Consider the following 20,251-nt stretch of genomic DNA (forward strand, 5'->3'; position numbering starts at 1 on the left):
TGGCTACAGTTGTAAAATGTTTCAAATGAAAAGTAATCAATAAACAAAAACAAAAAAAAAAAAAAAAAAAAAACTGCAAGTGACGTCGCTAACGGAAACACAAGTGTCTGAGAATGCAAGTCTGAGAGTGCAAGTGCAAGTCTGCAGCCAGACCCTTCTAATAAAATTGCCTAGTGACACCCATGTGTGGGTGAAGTGTCCAAATACTTTAGATTGCACCATATAATTAAGGACAGACAAAGTTTTCTAAGGACCCAAATTGTAATTTGTAAACATGTACTTTATGAAAAAATATATCATAAATATAGAATCTTAGAGAATATAGAATGTTCCTTAATATTAATCTTACATAATATCTTTATTTTGTTATTTGGTTTGCACAGTTATGTATACAGTATATTGAAGTGTGTACATTTTTTTTCACCTTCATTAATCTCAAATATTTTATCAATGCAATTATACAAAATTATTTCATTTTGTAAATTTTCCCATTAAATGTTGCTTTGTGTTCTTCTCTGGCTTTAATAAAATAATGTAACATTTGGGGGTGAACAAGCAGAAGAGCAGGCCAAAACTAGAAGCTAAAAATCAAAAAATCTCAACAGCAGTTGTAAATTTACCAGGTGAACTCACATATGCAGGTACAAATGCCAGCCACACTGCACACAATATAAGCATGCTGAAGGTGATGTATTTGGCCTCATTAAAATTGCCTGGCAACTTCCGGGCCAGAAAAGCCAGAAAAAAACAGACACAGGCCAAAAGGCCAATATATCCCAAAACACACCAGAAGGCCAGATCAGAGCCCACACTGCAATCCAGGATGATCTTGGACTGTTGATATTTAGTGTTTCTATAGGGGAAAGGAGGGGATATCGTAAGCCAAGCAGTACATATGACTACCTGGACCAGAGTGCAGCAGAAGATGATTATTCTCTGCTGTGTGGGGCCCAACCATTTCATTATATTGTTTCCAGGTCGAGTAGCTGTAAAAGCTGCCAACACCACTAAAGTCTTGCCAAGGATGCAAGAGATGCAGAGAGAGAAAGTGATGCTGAAGGCGGTGTGTCGTAGCATGCAGGACCAGGATGTGGGTTCCCCAATAAACACCAAAGCACATAGAAAACACAGAGTCAGTGATAACAAGATAAAAAAACTGAGTTCTGAGTTATTTACACGCACTATAGGGGTTCCTTTGTTGTAAAGAAATATCACCAGCACTGTGACAGTCAGAAATGCTCCCACTACAGCAATCAGAGTCAGGGTGATTCCCATTGTATCATGGGAAAGAAACTCAACCACCTTCGGGACACATATTGTTCCATTCACATTGGACCAATAATCTTCAGGGCATGACAGACAATCTACTGAATCTATAAATAAAGAGAAATGATAAAATCAGATCAACTAAGGCAAATGAGGAAAACCAGAAGACAAATTTAATAAGAACATGAAGAACTTGTCAACAGGAAAACATACTGTAGGTTGTTCTGACCTGTCTGATTACTGATCTTGCCAATATCACATGGAATGCAATCAAAGCAGCACAGAGGTTGCCCACGACGGACAGCCTTCCTGAATCCTGGAGTGCAGCTATTACTGCATACAGACACAGGTACCTGAAAAAAAAAAAAAAAAAATAATAATAATAATAATATATATATATATATATATATATATATATATATATATATATATAATATATATATATATATATATATATAGTTTTTATTATTATTATTAAATTCTTATTATAATGTATGAGTCCAAACAACATAATTAGGAGTATTTAAACATAAACAAGTCACCCTTTTTAATTATTCACAATGTTACTATGTGAATATTGGCTCAAAGATAACATATTGACAGTGTTATTAGTGTAACAATAGATTGCAGTGCACATTCAACACCTTGCCTTGTTCTGTTGGTGAGACCACATAATGGCCTGCTCCACAACCAACAGTTCTCTCCCAGTTTGCTGAGCACCATCATAGATGCCCACTTTAACAAACTGAATATCTCCACTTGCATGTCTTTGCCAGTTTATTAAATCATATGATGGGATTGAATCTCCCTTAACATCAAAATTGACATTTTCTCCAGAAACAGAGAAAGAGATTTCCTGTAAATAATGCTGAAGCTTTGGAGAAGAAAAATAGCAATTTATGATTAAAAAAAATAATTTTAAGAAAAAGATGCAAAATATAATCACTATTCTTTGTGAAAATCAGTTCTCCTTAAACCCTTAGGTACTTTTACCTGCCATGGAAACACATTGTTGAGGTTTGCACATGAGAAATTCTCAAACGGTCCATTTCCAGGTTTACAGTGAATGAGATTATGTAGAGAATGAGCAAAGGCATACACTGCTTTATATACATTGTAGGTCACACGAGGGGCTGGATGTGTTCATGTAGGCAGAGAGTGTTCTTGTCTGAGAGTTTCCTTTCCTGTGCAGGAGGGCAAATGACTCTTCAAGCTGGATGTGGAAGGAGAACAAACATAAAGAGCCTCCACAACTCCTGAACTTGAGGGTTAGAAGGGTACCTTTCTGGGGTCACCGTTTTGAGGTAATTCAGTAGACCTGGAATGTGTCCTTGACGTATTGCAAACCCAATTGTGCCATCTAAGAATGGATACGTTTCTGCTAATATTGAAGCTGTAACCCAAGCCTCACTTGCAATCCATTGAATTCCTGTGATATTTTGGGTCACAAAACTCTCTTAAGAAAGGGTAAAATTCCCCCTCCCCTGAAAAAAAACAACCACCACCTTAGCTGATGATTCCTTCATTACTTTAAGAATCTTCAGGACCTGTTCCTGGGTATAGTCTTTAGGGATCATTTCATGATAGGCCAGACAAATGTCAGTATTCTCAATTTCCCGCTTTAAGCCTTGTAAAGCAAACCTGCCATAGTCGTGGTCTTCAGTCACCACACCAACCCATGTCCAGTCAAACCGCTTTAAGAGTTGTGCAATAGCTTTGACCTGGTAATCATCATTGGGAACCACTCTGAAAAATGTTGGGAACTGCTTCCGATCACTTAAACAAGAGCAGGTTGAGAAGTAACTTATCTATAAATTAAATAATAATTAAAAAATAAACAGAAGAGTTAAATGAAAAAGAAACAAATGTTAGCCAACACACAAACACACACACACATATATATATATATATATACACAGGAAAACAATTTTATTTTATTTTACCATGGGTATTCTGAAAGGCTCCAGTGTTCTGGAGACAACGATTGATTGTGAGGATCCAGATTCCCCCTATTAATCCTAATAAAGTGCTAGCTCCAGAACATATAACACTTTGAACAACATCCTGTCCATTCAGCACTGACAGGACTGCTTTCTGTGCAGTCACAGGAGTGGCACAAGAGTCAAAAGATACTATAAGCCAGAGTATGGTTTGGTAAGAGATCTTTTCTGTTGTTTATTTCCTCCACAGCAAGTGTCATAGTGAGAGCCCAGCGAAAAAGCCCTTGGATCAAACCTGCACAAAATTATGTTATGAAAATTCCTTCTTGTAAAACAATAAATGGGTTTCTCATAATTATTCTTTAGAAAATGAATAAAATGTAAACAACAGATTTAAAATTACAGCTTGGGAAAGACGTAAAGAACATATAAGACATGTCCTTACCATTGACACTGTGCTGCTAAAGGTCTCTTTATGTAGTCTGTTGGAGTAAAGCTCTACTCTATAATGCAAAGGAAAAATTCCTCCTATTGTGAAGTCTCCACTAGTCACGAATACTGGCAAATTAAAGTCACCCTGTGGGTTGCAGCTTGAAGTTACAGCTGCACTGGAAAGATGAAATACAGAGACAAAAAATATGAATCATTATCCTGTTAACCTTCACAATAAAAAAGGTGAGAAGATGCTTGTCTTACCTTTGGTTTTATATGTTAATCATGCATATCATTATGCATGACGTCGTCCTGAGTTATATATCGAATCAGGTGCACTATTATGTTTCCCAAGATGCCTCAATCTGAAACTATTATTAGTGTCTGTGTTAGACATATTATACAGTACATTACAAAATCAACAATTACAATATCACTTATGCTTTACTTAGTAGATCATGGTTGATTAATATGGTCATTAATTAAAATAATATTGTAATTAACATATTGTGATTAATTAAACAATTAACCATAATCAGTTGCATTGAAAAAAAAAGAAAGTAAGAGAAATTGATTTCCAGGAAATGTACATACTGATAAAAAGCATCTTCCAAATGATTAGGTTTATTTCAATTTAATAGAAAAAAATTAAAATAAATAATAATAAATAAAACACTACACTCCCCAAGTAAGCTATTCTTTCTTATTGATGGATGGATGGATGGATGGATTCATTCATTCATTCATTCAGATTATCTAAGATAGTCTTTGATGGATGGATGGATTCATTCATTCATCAGAATTTCTTAAGATAGTCTTAGAGGAGGTTCGCGTCATCACTATTTTTATAAGTGATGGTCTATAGTTACTTCAAAGCCAATAATACCAATTGTAAATGATAACAACACTGTCAATGCACAGATAGTAACCCCAACAAGATGTTTTACACTTACAGTTTTTACAGCCCAGGCAGTAGAATGTGCAAACAGAATAGTCTTTCTTCGGTGAAGGTAACTTCACACAGAAAAGTAAGGTTATAATGTGACCTTTTTTATTTTATTATTTTTATTTTTTTTCTTATTGACTGATTGATTGATTGACTTTGTCCCATGGGTGAATGTGATCACGTGTGCATTATCATTGGCTCAAAGAAATAATTGCATTCAAAAGGGCTTGTTACAGAAAAGACTGACGCAGGAGGGGGCCATATGAATTTCGTTAGTTTTTTCCCAGTGAAAACGTATTAAGGCCATCCCCCTCAAACACAGATTATCTCTATATGTCTGTAACCATTCCGATTCCTGTCAGTTATCAGTTATGGCACAGCTTACTGCCAATGTGTTGCTTTTGCATTTTACATTTTGGCCTCTGCTGTGTATTGTTGTGCAGAGTCCAATATTAAAAGCAAGATTAAGTGTGTCTTTCAGGGAGATGAAAGGATTATCCTACAAAGCTTTTACCAGGGGGGAGATGTTGTTTTGGGAGGGATTTTTTCTCTTTTGCTTCATTCCAGCCCCATTTTCATCTTATTCTTCTTTCAAAACCAAACCCTGAGACCAACCAAGTATCAATTGTGTTGTCATGCTTTCATAAGCTGATCAATGTTTTGTAATATTTAGAAATTATTTATATATATATATATATATATATATAATATATATCTATATATATATATATATATTATTTGCAATAATGCAGTTAATAACTGTACATTAAAGACAATAATGGTCCAAATTTAATATGTGTGTTGTGGTGTGTGTGTGTGTGGAATCTGATGCGCTTCACTCCTAGAGCCCTGAGGTGGATGCAGACGATGATCTTTGCTGTGAGGAGAATATAAACCAACGGCAAGACCTTTTGCCAAACCTATCTCTGGGTCTACCCACAATCAGGGACAGCGGGAATGACATACCTGTATCTGTGAAGAGGTCTCTTCTCCTGGTCAATGGACAGCCCAGCAGAGGGGCCTAGTGGACAAAAGCTGTGAAGATATACAAAAGCAGCCGAGCCCTGTTACGTAGGAGATGCTGCAATCAGGAGTCTATCTATGGCTGTTCTGAGAACTCTAGGACCCTTTTAAAATACCCCTGGTTTCAAAGAAATATTTAAAATTATCTTCATTTAATCTCTTGCAATCTGCACATTTCCTTTCGCCTTGTTACAGGAACGCTTGTATTGTTGTAATGATTTGGTGTTATTATAGTTCATTGCCTTAAATATGACAATACAAACAAAAGTTAAGAAAAAAAGTAAACAATCTGTGTGTGTGTGTGTGTGTGTGTGTGTGTGTGTATGTGTTGTGTGTGTGTTTGCATACACACAATGTCATTGAACAGTGTTAGCATTTTATTTGGTTGTACTATATTAGTTTTTACTTATTAATTACTTTTTGAAATCTTACTGAAATGTTTGTGCTGCTTTCATATTTTAGGTGCAGCTACTTTTGCATCCTGTTCATTGTGCTCAGTAACACGAGAGAGTTTGCCCAGCATTCATGCCGGACAATGCCAAGTGATCTATTTCAGATTAAAGCTGTGGTAACACACCACTTTGTTATTTATTCCAATGGACATGGGTTTGGGGTGATCGGTGTGGAATCAGAACTATGCTCGCCTTTGCTATCCGCTTTTCTTAAAGGAGTCCGCAAACATGCAGTTATATATTGCTCCTTGCTTATGTCACTTATATCCTGTTGTGTTCTGCAAGCAAGCCGCAGTGGAGGAACTTGTGAACATTTTAAAATCATCTTGCCACAGTCATAGTAAACTTTCTATGGGGACTCAGAACTACATAGTCTACTAAAAAGAGTGCAGACGGCAAAATGTTACTCAATCTTCCGTGGAATTGCCAGTGAGGCTTGGGCCACATCAAAAGCCCTCTGGGCAATTTTGGTGATCTGTTAAAGGGAAAATTAGGGTTTGCCATACGGAGAGCTGATATCCCACATCTAATGGGTAGTTACCTCAGAAGAGTAAATTATTCTGTTAGCCTCAGAAGTCACAATTTTCTCTCTGAGTTTTGGGAAGAGACTTTCCGTTGTCAGCTGAATGGCATCCTTAAATACTCATGCCACATGGAGAAGAGGCACGGTAATTGGCCACCCTGCAATTGCAGTGAGAGGAGTTTGATGATGTATACCACTCCTTATTTAGATGTTTCCCAACTCAGAGTCTCCTACAATGTTTAATAAGGCCTGTGTATCTCATAGCACATGCACTACATGACATGACCAATGTGAAACCAGGAAAAGGCCCCTTTCAGAATGGACATTGTGGGAGTCTATCTCAAATTATGCCATGCAGGTGTTGTGTTACTCGCCAATTTACATTCTCTGCCTATATTGTGCTAATAAGAACATTATCAAATCACTGTACACATTTTTAATTACTGTGGTATGGTTAATGTACACATCTATGCATCTATACTATGTTTGCCATCCCTGCATTTTAATGATTTTGCTTTGCATCATCCTATCTCCCAACATTCACCTTAGCTCCTGTTACTTTATGAAAAGAACACATTTCACAACAACTAGGGGAAGAGGTCAGATTTGATGATAATGGTGATCCCAATGCGTCCTATGACCTGAGAAACTGGCAAAGAGAGTCAGATGGCTCCCTTCAGCTACGTGAGGGTGGGATTCTATGATGCCTCCCTTGAAAATGAAAAGGACCTAGTAATAGACGAGCCAGCAATTATGTGGCACAGAGGAGAGAAGGTGTGTGCCATCCCACTCCATCACTCGATATTGCTTGCTTTGTCTGTTTTTTTCCTTCAACTCTACCCAGTAGTTATGGAAGAACTAAATAAAATCATTTTTTTTTAACTTGAAATGGCAATGCACTATTGACTTTATTTTATACTAAACATTTTAGATTTTTAATTCGCATATTTCTTTATGCCAATGAAAATAATGTAGTGGCATGCACTCTCATGCAGACTATGTAGTGTTTTTCTACTGCTTGCTCTGCTGTGGTCATTAGGCACCAGAATCACTGTGCAGTAAAAGTTGTCTGCAGGCTCCAGGAAGGCCAGACAGAAAGGAAAGCCAGTCTGCTGCTTTGACTGTATACCATGTGCTGAAGGAGAGATCCTGTAATCAAACAGGTGTGAATTTCTCAAATTGTGCTCCTCACTTTTTTTTTTTTTTTTTGGGGGGGGGGGGGGTATATTTAAAATCCACAATATAAATAAATTTTATGCACCCCATTTTCACCAATTTTTCCACAAATGATCTGATTGCCTGACATGTTCTAAAGAAAACATGGCCAAACCAAGCCCAAGACCAGTGCATTCCCAAAACTTTAGAGTTTTTGTCCTTTCAGGAGCCCTTGGGAATAATTCTATGGGCATTTTCAGCATTTGGGGCTTGTGCAACATTCACAGTGAGTGTTGTGTTTATAAGGTATAGAAAGACACCAGTCATACGAGGAAACAATATAGAGTTAAGTTTCCTTCCCCCTACTGTTCCTCTGCGCTTGCTTTCTGATTAGCTTTAACATTTATAGGGAAGCCGAGTGACTGGTTATGTCAAATTCGGTATCCCCAGCCTTTGGAACTAAGCTTTACTCTCTGTATTTTCATGCAGCTTGGCAAAAACTGTAGTAGTTTTAATGGCTTTCAGAGCCACCCTCCCTGGTAGTAATGGTCATGAAGTGGTTTGACCCTGCCAAACAAAGATCAAGTGTAATCTTGTGCACTTTTGTGCAAGCACTTTTAGTTTGTATCATATGGTTAAACCAAAAACAAAGCCTCCCTTTTGCATCATATAACACCAAGTTTATGAAGGTGCAGCTATAAATGTTTAGAATAGTACTGTCAGGATCTGAAAGTTTGGATTTTGGTGCGTCTTAAGGTATATTGGACTCCTGCTGCTTGTTTCGTGTTTCTTAATGGCATTTTTGGCGAGGAAAAGAGGAAAATTACCACCCAACTTTAATGAGGCTAAATCCATCACATTCAGCATGCTTATATTTTTGCTGTGTGGATAACCTTCATTCCAGTTTATGTGAGCTCTCGTGGAAAGTATATGGTTTGCTGTCCATGTCTTTGCTATTCTAGACATCTGCCTTTGGTCTCTTGCTGTGTATATTTGCTCCTAAATGTTATATTGTACTTCTGAAAACCTGAGAAAAATGACAAAAAAAACAAATATGAAGAAATAAATTTTTTTTAAAAAACCATTCTGGAAAATACAACTACAGTTAGAGAAATTACAGTAGTTAGCCATCTACATTATATATATATATATATATTTGTTTTTTAACTGAATAAAGACAAAGGTGCCCTGTAAATGGACAAATTAGCTTGGTTTATTTACTATATTGTACACTGTTGTGAGTATAAATTACACTAACTACAACATACTATTGTTGTTGGTGTTGTTGTATTTCCAAGTCACTGTAAACAATGAGTGTAATTTTCAGATGAAGGATGAGATTTGCCTGTCATCCATAACAGCAAAGGGGCCATAAAACCCAACACAATCCAAAAAAAAAGGGTTGCTCCAACCCCAAAATGAAATGTTGTCATTATTCACTTACCCCCATGTCTGTCCAAAACACTTTGAACGCTTTGTTCTTATTCATCACATCACCTTAAGATATTTTGGATAAAAAAAAGGGAGGCTTGAAAATGTCCCAGAGACTGCCAAATAATACAGCTGGCATTGGAGGTATACCCTCTTCAAGGGTAACACCGCGATGAGAATACTTTTTGTAACACGAAGAGAAAACAAATCAATGACTTTATTCAAACCAATTCACTCTCCTCTCCTGTCTTTTCCAAATCACGCGTAGCACATTTTGGCAATTCGGAGCATAACGCAGATGGTGTATGCTCTCTGCTGATGCCAGCAGGCGCTGTGCCAATGAATTGTTTGCTTTCAAAATATCAAAGCTCTAAATCGTTAGTATGGTGTTCCTTCCGCGTACCAAACAGTATTCGCGTCGCTTCATAACGTTAGTGTTGAATCACTGATGGCAGGATGGACTATTCGAGACGATGCTTGTTCATACCTTTCCTGGACATTGACACTGTGTATTATTTGTCAGTCTACTGAGAAAGTCTCAAGCCTCCCTGTTTTTATCCAATATATCTTAAATTGTGTTCTGAAGACGAACAAAGCTTTTTACATTTTTGGAAGGAAAAGAAGGGGGGAAGAAAAGAAAGACACATGGGGGTAATGAATATGACAAAATTTTATATTGGTGGATGGAGTATCCCTTTAAGTACTTGACTCTATGGAATGTGGGAAATGTGGGAATTTTTATACATAAATTAATTACAAAATGGCGCTGTTTGTTACTATATTAAATAGAATTAAAAGAACATACAATGAATAACATTTTCATCAGTTTGTTGAGGAAGAGTATGGGGTGTTATGGGAGTTGACGTTGGGAATATTTTTATATTTTGTTTAACGACAAGTATCTACTAAACAATTATGAAGTACATTATGAAACACCCTAATCATTACCAGAATAAAAGTTAATTAGTAAGTTCAAAGTTTAAGTTATCTTTCCTTTCATTTACAATATAATTTTCCCAATTATAATTTTCACGAAAGGTCTTATATTACGTTGGATAAGTTTTGATTGCCTCATTTCTATTTTCCCTCATTTGTAAGTTGTTCTGGAGTCACAAGCATCTGCTAGAATGATTAAATGTAATTGGAATCTAAATGTTCTTAAAATGCTGAATTAATACTGCCATATGCAGATAAAAAAAAAAAATAGATATTTGAATAGTTCAGATTTTATATGACTGCTGCATTCTCCATTTTCCACAATGGTTTCATTACCACAAACAATTCTGAGCACTTGGTGGTATGACCCAGCTCAGCTGTGTTTTAAGGTTGCTGTGCCTAACTTTAATCCATTAATCCTTACCTTTTGCCCTTGACCTTGTTTGTTTCTTTTATGTAGATTAGAGACAGGACGAGAACTCTGTACCGGGCAGAGAACTATGAACTAAAAAACTTTGTACACGGGCAAAGAACATAAGCATAGAAACATCTTTAAACTAATAGTAGCTTGACCAACCATAATAGGATAATGTTTTATATTGGCAAATAAAACAAAATATTTAACAAAAATTATTGTCAGATTAAATAAAAAATGGTTAAACTGCAATGGTGGCTGGATGCTGCACATGTGTCAGGAGGTCCGATGGGCGAAGAGAAGAATATACACTGTCTCCCCAGCAGCCAGCTATCACGCAAAGCTCCCTCTTCAGCCACCTGGCAAACTGCAGAATTGGCCCACAGGCGAAAAGAGTCAGAGTGCTTCCAGGCCAGTTTGCCACAATGTCACTGAACATCCCTGTGGTTGAGTCACACCCCCCCCCCCCCCCCTCAATTATTAACATTAATGGCTGGGATACGGATAGCCTTCCTTCAAATGTGCAAGGGGCGCATCATTTACCACAGGGCTAACAATGGGATAAGGGGTGCCATCGCTGTTGCCAAACTCACTCTGGGATTGTTGTCAAAAACTGTAGAACTTTTTGATTGGCCAGCTGGATTTCTTCAGGAGTTTGGGGGGGGAAAATCAGGATGTGTCTTCATCAGCTGTACCAGCAAAGGTGTTACTGCTGACTGAAGATTTGCTGCGGCCACATGTCATCACCCACCCTTTACCTCAATAACAACTTCCAGCAGCATAATAATGCAGTGTAGCTAACAAGCCACGCACCGCTGGGCTTTGGGCGTAGTTTTCTTCTTCTTGCCCTCTGACGATGTGGTTTCACAACCTGTAGTAGTTCAAGGATCTTGGCCCTTGGAAGCCACATTTTCTTAAGATTGCATCATCAGATAGTAAGTCAAAGGGGGTAAAATTTTGTCCTTATGCAGGCATTTATATACACAGCACTGACTTCTGCATCGCCTCCTGTGTCAGAGGCACGTTGCTCAGCACATGAGGAGGCCTCAGACAGCGAGTATAATCAAGGGAAGAGAGCAATAGACGGGAGGGACCCCTTTGGTGATTTTTAAGGCCCAGGCCGGAGAATACCTGATGACTCTTACATGACTTAACACCACTGTTTTGTATGGGTAGCCAAACACACCTAAAGTAGAATGAAACAACGCGGTATTAAAGTGTTTGCGTATAAAGTATTTGAATCATTTAATTTGTCAAGCCTTTTGAAAGAGCATGCAGGACAAGGTAAAATATATGGTATTGTTAAATACATTAAAGAAAATATGAATCAATCAGGAGAATTTTTATATGTATAAAGTATGTATATATTCGTTGCTTATTAGGCTTGCACACTCTAGTCCAGTTAATGGCGGTAAATGCACCAAAAGTTGGTTTGGCCATCCTCCATAAAACGTTATTAGAAGAAGAGCGAGTAATGTTCGCACTGCGCTGCGCTGTTGTAACTAATCAGCGCTGAACTGATGAGATTATGTTATCGCGCTGTCAGTTCGTGGCGCTGTTAAACATGTCCTCTCTGTGCTGTCGAGTCGTCAAGTCGAGTAATACCACGCTGTTTCATCCCACATTTGGGTTGTTTGGCTTCCCATAGTTTTGACACACTTACCAAGTCCCTTCACTTATTCCTGACTTCTCCTGGGCTTCATTCGTACCCATAGTAAGCAGCATTTATTTTTCAGTGATTTCTGCCCCAATTTTCTCTTTGTCAGCATTTGTAATGCTGTTTTTCAGCTTTGAAAATAGCTGGATTTTATTATTTTCCACCTCCTTCAAAAGAACTGCAATTTTCATGATTTGAAAATTGGGGTTTTCGTGTCATTTTCATTAACACATGACTGAATGGCAAGGGGACTTAAATAGAAAAAAATATTGAGCAAAATGATAATTTGTGCTTATATATAAATATTAAATAAGAAATAGAATTTATATGAAATTGTGAAATTATAGACATTGGGATCAGAAAAGAGCACATTTTACTCTGTGTGTGTATATGTACTGTACAGTACTGTATATAATTTATTGTGGAACAAATGATGTGTTATTAATCCACTCCTACGTAACATCATTTCAAAAGCGTAGCGAAGAAAAGAGAAAATAAAACCAAATTACTGTAGATAGCGGTATGTGTTCATGGTACCAGTCAGCCATTAGATCGAAGAAGAAGAACAACAACGCCATAAAGACAGCTCAAACCAACGTGGTTAAAACGATGGATCTGTGACACAGGTTTCAGTCGTGACTAACTAGTTGGTTTCCACAACAATGCATCGTACTATGGTGGTTAATCAGCGAGTTACGTCGTTGTACGGGAAACGCACCCCTGGTTGGTTTATTGCATGTTACACCCACAAAACACCCATTACTCATTAAGAGAATAGGGACAACCCATTAAGACCATTTGCCCGGGCATGTTGACCATTTTCCAGTCGTTAAACTAGCAAAAGTGGATTCGGACATGCCCTGAGTGCACCTGCATCATGCTCTTTAGACCATATGCTAAGATCGTTAAAATAGGGCCCGATATCTGTTAATTGCTATTCTTTGTAATTTGCTATTTCTTTTGTTTCTAAAAAATGTTAGTGTACCATTTACTCATGAACTGCTTAACTGATTATTTTTAAGAACTGTTGCAGCTGGATGAAGTTGATTTTAATTGAGAAAATGCTGGCATCATTGAGCTCTTGAAAAAAATCTATTTGAATGTGCTGCTGGGGTGCTTTCATGCAAGAGCTTTACTGAAGATGCACTCCTTAGTCTCTTTGTATTCAGAGTCGGGCATCAAACAGACTTTCTTGTTCACAGGGGTTAAAATGCCAATTTCTGCATCAAGAATAATAATACATAAACAAATGGAGATGGCAAAACCAAATGAACGAATCCAACCAGGCCAAAAATCTATCCCCCTCTAGAGCCATGCATTTCAGCCTGAGCCTGACAGGGCCTGACTTATAAGCCGCTTTTTTTTCCCACTGTTGGTCCAGTGCAAACCAAGATTAAACAACTAGCCTGGCGCGACAAGCCTCACACCTCAAAGCCACAATCCCAAAACCAAGCTGTGTGTATCTCTTTTGCACCAGCACTACTCTAAAGCCAACCCTTAAAATGCGACCATGAAGCAAACGTCACACAACTCCACCATTTTATCAGCGAGAGGAAAATGATGAAAAACTATACTGCAAAACAAACTTGACAGAAGTGGACAATTGGTCCTTATATAAAGAATTAAGATTGTTAAGAACTTATTATTAATGAAATTGTACATGATTTATGATAAAAAAAAGTAAAGTAATTCATTAATTTGTGTCAGCAATGCATATCCGTGATACTAAATCAAATTAATATTTATCATTATTTCAGAAAAAAGAGAATGCTCCAGTTACTGACGTAACCTCAGTTCCCTGAGATAAGGGAATGAGCATTGGTAGAACACATATGGCGAAAACTCTGTTTTACTCTGTACTGAAGCCTGATTTGTTCACATTTGTGTAGTTGCACAAACCAATGGCAATTTAGCCCGCTAGAAAGGGCAGATCCAACCACTATATAAGTTGGCTCGGCGCACCATTCATCAGATCATTCGACTGAAGTGACAGTCATTGATTCACATGCAACTTATAGTGCGGCAAGTGACAACGCTCATTCCCTTATCTCAGGGAACCAAGGTTACATCAGTAACCGGAGCATTCCCTTTCAAATGGTCTCTCTTGTTACATAGAATGCATATGGTGAACACATCCAATCACGCTGTGCTATGAGCAGATACAGAAGAATCTGCACTGCGAGCACAGTCTCAGAGAGCTAAAATCAGGGACCCTAAGAACGTGAGCACATTGTGCCCCAAGCTAGTAGCTGAGAAGCATGGAATATAAACCAGCTTCACCCGGGGGGGAAGAATGGCAATTTAAACAGAAGAGAACCTGGACCATGCCCCAAGAGGAGCGTAAGCCAAGGCTATAAAATCGCCCTTACACCTATAGGGCATTGCAAGCCTTCTGAGGCGTAAGCCAAGGCTATTGCATCAACAATCCAGTGAGAAAGTCGCTGCTTTGTGGCCAGCAGTCCCTTATGGTGGCCTCCAAAGCAAACAAAAAGCTGCTCTGACTGTCTGAACAGGCTAGAGCACTCTAGATATACTCTCAGTGCCCTCACTGGACAGAGCAGATTCAGACCCCGAGTCGCATCACAATCTGCAATTGGGGTTTTGAGCACCAACAGGGTGATCACCTAGGCTCTGAACGGAGTCGAGAGCACTTTAGGAACATAACCACGTCTTGGTTTAAGGGCAACTTTACAGTCGTTAGATCCAAACTCAAGACATGAAGTGCTGACTGACAGCGCTTGTGAGTCACCCACTCGATTAACTAATGCCAAGTCTAGGGGGAGGGGATTTTTTAAGCGGGGACTAAGCGATAAGGGCCCACAAATCGGTTCGGCGAGAGTGGCTTAAAGTGGGGTCCTCAAGATGTCCCAAGATGGCACACAGTCTGAGAATGAGGAGGGCTCAGCCACTGAGGACCCTTCAAGAAACTTAACGATCAGGTCATTTCTGCTGATCAATTGGCCAGCTCTGAGAGAATGGTTTCCTGCGATTGCTGCACACATATACTTTTAACATAAAGGGGCGCACCCCTTATCCAACAGCTTCTGCAAAAGATTAGCACATGGGACCACATTACATGATATCATTCCAAACTACGTGCAGAGCACCAGTTAAGAAAGATTAAACATTTTAGGTTGTAAAGGCATCTTGTAGACAGTGTCTCGCGTCTAAAATGGTATTGCTTTCTCTCGTTGGGAGCTGACCTCGCGGCTCAATATTTGATACAACGTGCACTGAAAGGAAATTTGCTCTAGGAAATTTGCTCTCAGAAATTTACACTTCACACGCCAGATGACCGCAGGGAAAACCTTCACTGCTTGGGGGCTCTCAATGGCGGTGGCGAGCAGAGCTGGAGCTTCTTCCTTCTGGTTCTTCTTCTCAGCTTCATAGTAGAGTCAGCAAAGAGATGATCCTTATCGCTGAAGGAGAATGATCTGATGAATGGCGCTCCGAGCCGACTTATATAGTTGGTCCACCCTTTCTGGTGTGCTAAAGAACCATTGGTTTGTGCAGCTATAACACACAAGAACAAATCAGGCTTCAGTACAGAGTAAAACAGGAGTTTTCTCCATATGCATTCTACACAATGAGAGAGACCGTTCGAAAGGAAACACATACTTGTTCAGTCGCAGCTGCTCCATAATGGCAACTCCATTTTAAAAGGGACCTATGACCCTGTTTACAAGATGTAATTTAAGTTTCATTTCCCCCCAGAATGTGTTTGTGAAGTTTCAGCCCAAAATATCCCACTGATCATTTATTATACCATGCCCAAAATTACCCCTTTTGGGGTATGAGCAGAAACAACGCTATTTTCGAGTGTGTCTCTTAACTCTTACATGCATTAATGTTTCGCCATCATTATTACATATTCAGGTCTTTAGTGACCCAGACCTATATATCCAATACTGATGGATCTCTTACTGCTCCAATAGCCAAAAAAAAAAAAAAACTTGATATTTTGAGACACAATCACAGAAAAATTAAAATAAAGCATAATTTTCATAAAATTTTGAAACCTTCAAAGTGTTTCAGTTTGACTAGAGATTTTACCATCGCTGTCATTGTAAAGTGCATTTCCACAGTACATCCATCATCTGGCTCATATTCGTGATCTCAACATATTCTCAGCTTATCACATCCACCATCAAATGACAGTGACACATTTTGATCACTGGCAGCTTATCACATCCACCATCAAATGACAGTGACACTTATATTTCATTGCTTACAGTATTTGCTCTACAGTAAAGCCATTCAAACAAGTAAAATTTTTGCTGATTCTTTAGTTTTATGTTTATGGTAGATATGTGTGTAACATCACATCACCGTGTATCAAACAGTGCCACCTTGAGAAATAAGATTCATTGCACATATTTAATCATCAGATATGTAAATTTAGTTGCACATTTACCACACCTCGGGTCTCTAGCGACCCTATACATGTTTTACAAAAAAACAAAAAAAAAAAATAAATAAATTAGACAAATTTTTAACATACCTCGGGTCTCTAGCGACCCTATACACTTTTTACAAAAAAAAAAAATCTTTATTTTTTTTTCTTGTTATATTGATTATAATAAATAGATTGAAGAATTCTAAGAAAGTTGATTTCTAACTTTAAAAAATGAAGAAGGGAGGGGGGTAAAGAATGACATCCCAGGCGCTAAAGACCCGAGGTATGCATTTAAGGGTTAAATGCAAACGATCTGCTGCTCCCCACCCCCCTTCCCAGAAAAGGTCAGGGCTTTTACTGCTTGTGCTTCAGATACTCCAGTAGTCTCGCATAGCCAGAACTGTAGATAGGTCTGTTAGACTTCATGCAGCACTGCGCAGAGACTGATCAGCGAGAGTATGTAGCCGAGAGTATTGAAATTGGAATTGGAATACTGTATAGTCATAAAGTTAATATTATCTTAAACTGACTGTCAAAGTACAAAATAACGTAACATCAATGCAAAGAACAAAATGTATGCAACTTGAACTGGATATGGAGGAGTCATAAAATAAGCAAGTTAAACTCACAGCTCAGCGCATATATTCTCATGACTCATCAGAACGCAAAAACGGAATGTAGCATTTGGTTGCGCGTTTCATCTCTCTAATGCTGGGGAAAAGTGTTTAGCTACAGAAAAAGCTACACTTTTTTAAAAGTAGTGTTGCTACAGTAAAGCTACTGAAAAATTAAGTTACGCTGGCATTTTTTTTTAACTACCACATTCCTATTTGTGGAGGATGTGGAAAGCAGCAGCATTGAAAAACAGGCAGAGTCAGCTGTAGCTTTAGCAAATTAAGGCTTGTGCACACCGGGCTGCTTGATGGGATTATCGTGAGCGATATTGCCAACATTTAATGCCCTCATGACTAAAAAGGGGCGGCAATGTGAGTGTGCACACAGATGTGCACAAACGGCAGGCGTAAAAAACCTAATTTAAAAAAAAAAAACAACCTGTTCGAATTATGCCCTCAATTCTTTTGTGTGGGTCACACCCCAAGTGCCATGAAGGTCACCGCATTTCATATTATTCCGATGAAGCTGTGATTTTTTTTTTTACATTTCAAACACGTAAAAATATTCCTGTCAGAAATGGACTGAAGACCCCACAAGGGTTAAGCGCCATCTAATGTCAGGTATTGAATTTGCACGTTCACTCGGCTCACGCCTGTGAAAATCACTGGATATGAACACACCAAGACGCGCCGGAAAACAAACGTCGAAAAATGCCTGGCAATAAGCACGAATGATAATCGTCCCAGTGTGCATGAGGCTAAAGCCTTACAGGTGCCAAGAAGCTCTTTCAGAAAGGCAATTTAAAAAAATTAAATAAAAAAAATAACTATGACACGTGATACCATACTTTGTCTGGGGGCTGACGTTCGCACATGAAGCATTGGTATTGATCCCTCTTTCAGAATCAACTTTTTGAGAAATCCAGCTTTGAACTGACTCTCGTTTGTGTGGCAATCCAGCATAAAATGATTGGCACAAACATCTAGGACTTTTGGGGCACTGAGACTGTATATCTCCAGCAGCTACAACAAGAAGACAATAATGGCAGGCTGCTGTCTCTTACTCAGGGTGGAATTAATGTTAATAGGGCAGAGATCATCACAAATGGGTGGGATTTCTCTATACAATGACATCAACATAGGACAAAATCTGGAATGTGTGTTTCAGAGAGGACTGTTTATGATTATTGGGATATAAAAAAAAAAAAACTGAGTGGCTGGATTATTTTACCATTATAGGCTGGTTGTTTGTCACACACTGGAGCCACACCCTCTTAGAAAAGTTCAAAAACTCCTTATAAAAGTGATTTTGCATAATAGGTCCCCTTTTTGCATACAACATATGAGGACAATAGGAGACAGGATGATAAACACTTGAATTTTTGTGTCAAATTTCTTTAGAAAAAAAAATAATAATTTAAATTAATTTTTCACAAAATGTATGTAATCTGAGGATGTTTGAGCACTGTCTCCTGTGTCACTATACTGTTATCCTTTCAGCCAAAGCAACAGATGAATCTCACAGACAGAAAACTGTTCATATTAGTTAAATGAACTCTTAAATGCATACCTCGGGTCTTTAGCGACCCGGGACATCATTCTCTACCCTCTCCCTCCTTCATTTTTTAAAGTTTCCTCAATCTATTCATTATAAACAATATAAGAAGAAAAAATTGTAAAATATAAAGAATGCCCGTTTCTGAAAAATAATAATTATTATTAGTATTATTTTATAAAAAGTGTATAAGGACCCAAGGTATTTTTTCTGCACAACTATATACCATATCTGATGACTCAATACATGCAATGCATCTTTTTTCCCTCAGGTGGCACTTTTTGATACAAAAAAAACAATGATGACCGTGACATTTCACTGGTAATTACAGCAGGCATAAAAACAAATGGAATATCATCAGAAAAAACTCAACAGCGAGAATAAAGTTATGCCTTCTTTCTTTGCGTGAACATTTGGGAGGTGTTATGCAAATCTTCCCAGATCATGACGTAGACATGTGGGGGTGTGCTTAGAATGATCCATTTATAGGGGGTGTGGTTTGACTCTTAACTTTGTATAAAGAATATCTCTTTGGATTTGAGACTTTAGTCTTTGCAACTTTACAGATCGTTCTTAATGCACCAAGAGCTTGTTACACCTCCAAAGAGAAAGGAAACTTTTAATCGCATGAATATGACCCTGTAAAATAAATATAACAATAAATAAAAAAATCTTCAAAAAATGATGGCATCAAAAGGGTATCCCAACTCATCTTTTTGTATGTTGCACGGGGGGGGCTCACATTTTTCTTCTTTGCATGATCACTATCACAAAAAGTGTGCGGTCAGACACCGCACTCAGCTTCGATGTGTGTTCGAACACTGCTTACAGAAATTTATCATCACTGAGCTTGAACAGTTTCTGTCGACTGTTCCAAGGCATCTTTTGACCCCTCGCATTGTACCTTCGGGCAACGATACATCGTATCTTTAGGAATTTGTATCGATGTGTCGATCCATTATTGCTGGATCTTTACAACCCTTCAATTGCTTTCACCTTAATCGTGTTTATGATCACGATGTCCCTAAATCGGAAAACTTTTCCATGACCAACATCCTCGAGCCCTAGTTTGGCCGCCTGAGGGCCATATTCGGCAGGCCAAAAGCTCCTTGGCCTTTGGCCACATGAGGAAGACCCTGAAAGAAGACCCGAGACGTAACTAGTGGCAAACTGTTTGGTGTCAACTTTCCATTTTGGGTATTAAATAGTATAATGGCAATACTGGGAACTTTGTTGGCTTTTGACCTTGGCTTCGCACTAGTTGTGGGAGCCCCTGTTAAAAAGGCTGGCATGCCAGGTTCGGAGTGGCGGGCAGATCGGCAGATACAGATGTTGAAGCTTGGGACATTCATTTCTGATTCTGGTCTTTTTTGTTAATCATGAAACAACATAAATATTTCATCAATCAGGTTGATATTATTTGTTTTCAGTAAAACACATGACAAAGAACACAACTTACCTGACCACGTGCATGGCATGCTTGCTTTTGGCACGGACAGTCGAACTTCGG

The 20,251-nt window shown here is 38.4% G+C and overlaps 1 pseudogene; it reads right to left on the bottom strand.

The window, feature by feature from the left end:
• Positions 1–471: 471 nt before the first annotated feature.
• Positions 472–20,251, bottom strand: part of LOC109075200 — a 38,077-nt pseudogene continuing 18,297 nt past the window's right edge.

Source organism: Cyprinus carpio, unplaced genomic scaffold (assembly GCF_018340385.1).
Source record: "Cyprinus carpio isolate SPL01 unplaced genomic scaffold, ASM1834038v1 S000006739, whole genome shotgun sequence".
Taxonomy (NCBI): domain Eukaryota; kingdom Metazoa; phylum Chordata; class Actinopteri; order Cypriniformes; family Cyprinidae; genus Cyprinus; species Cyprinus carpio.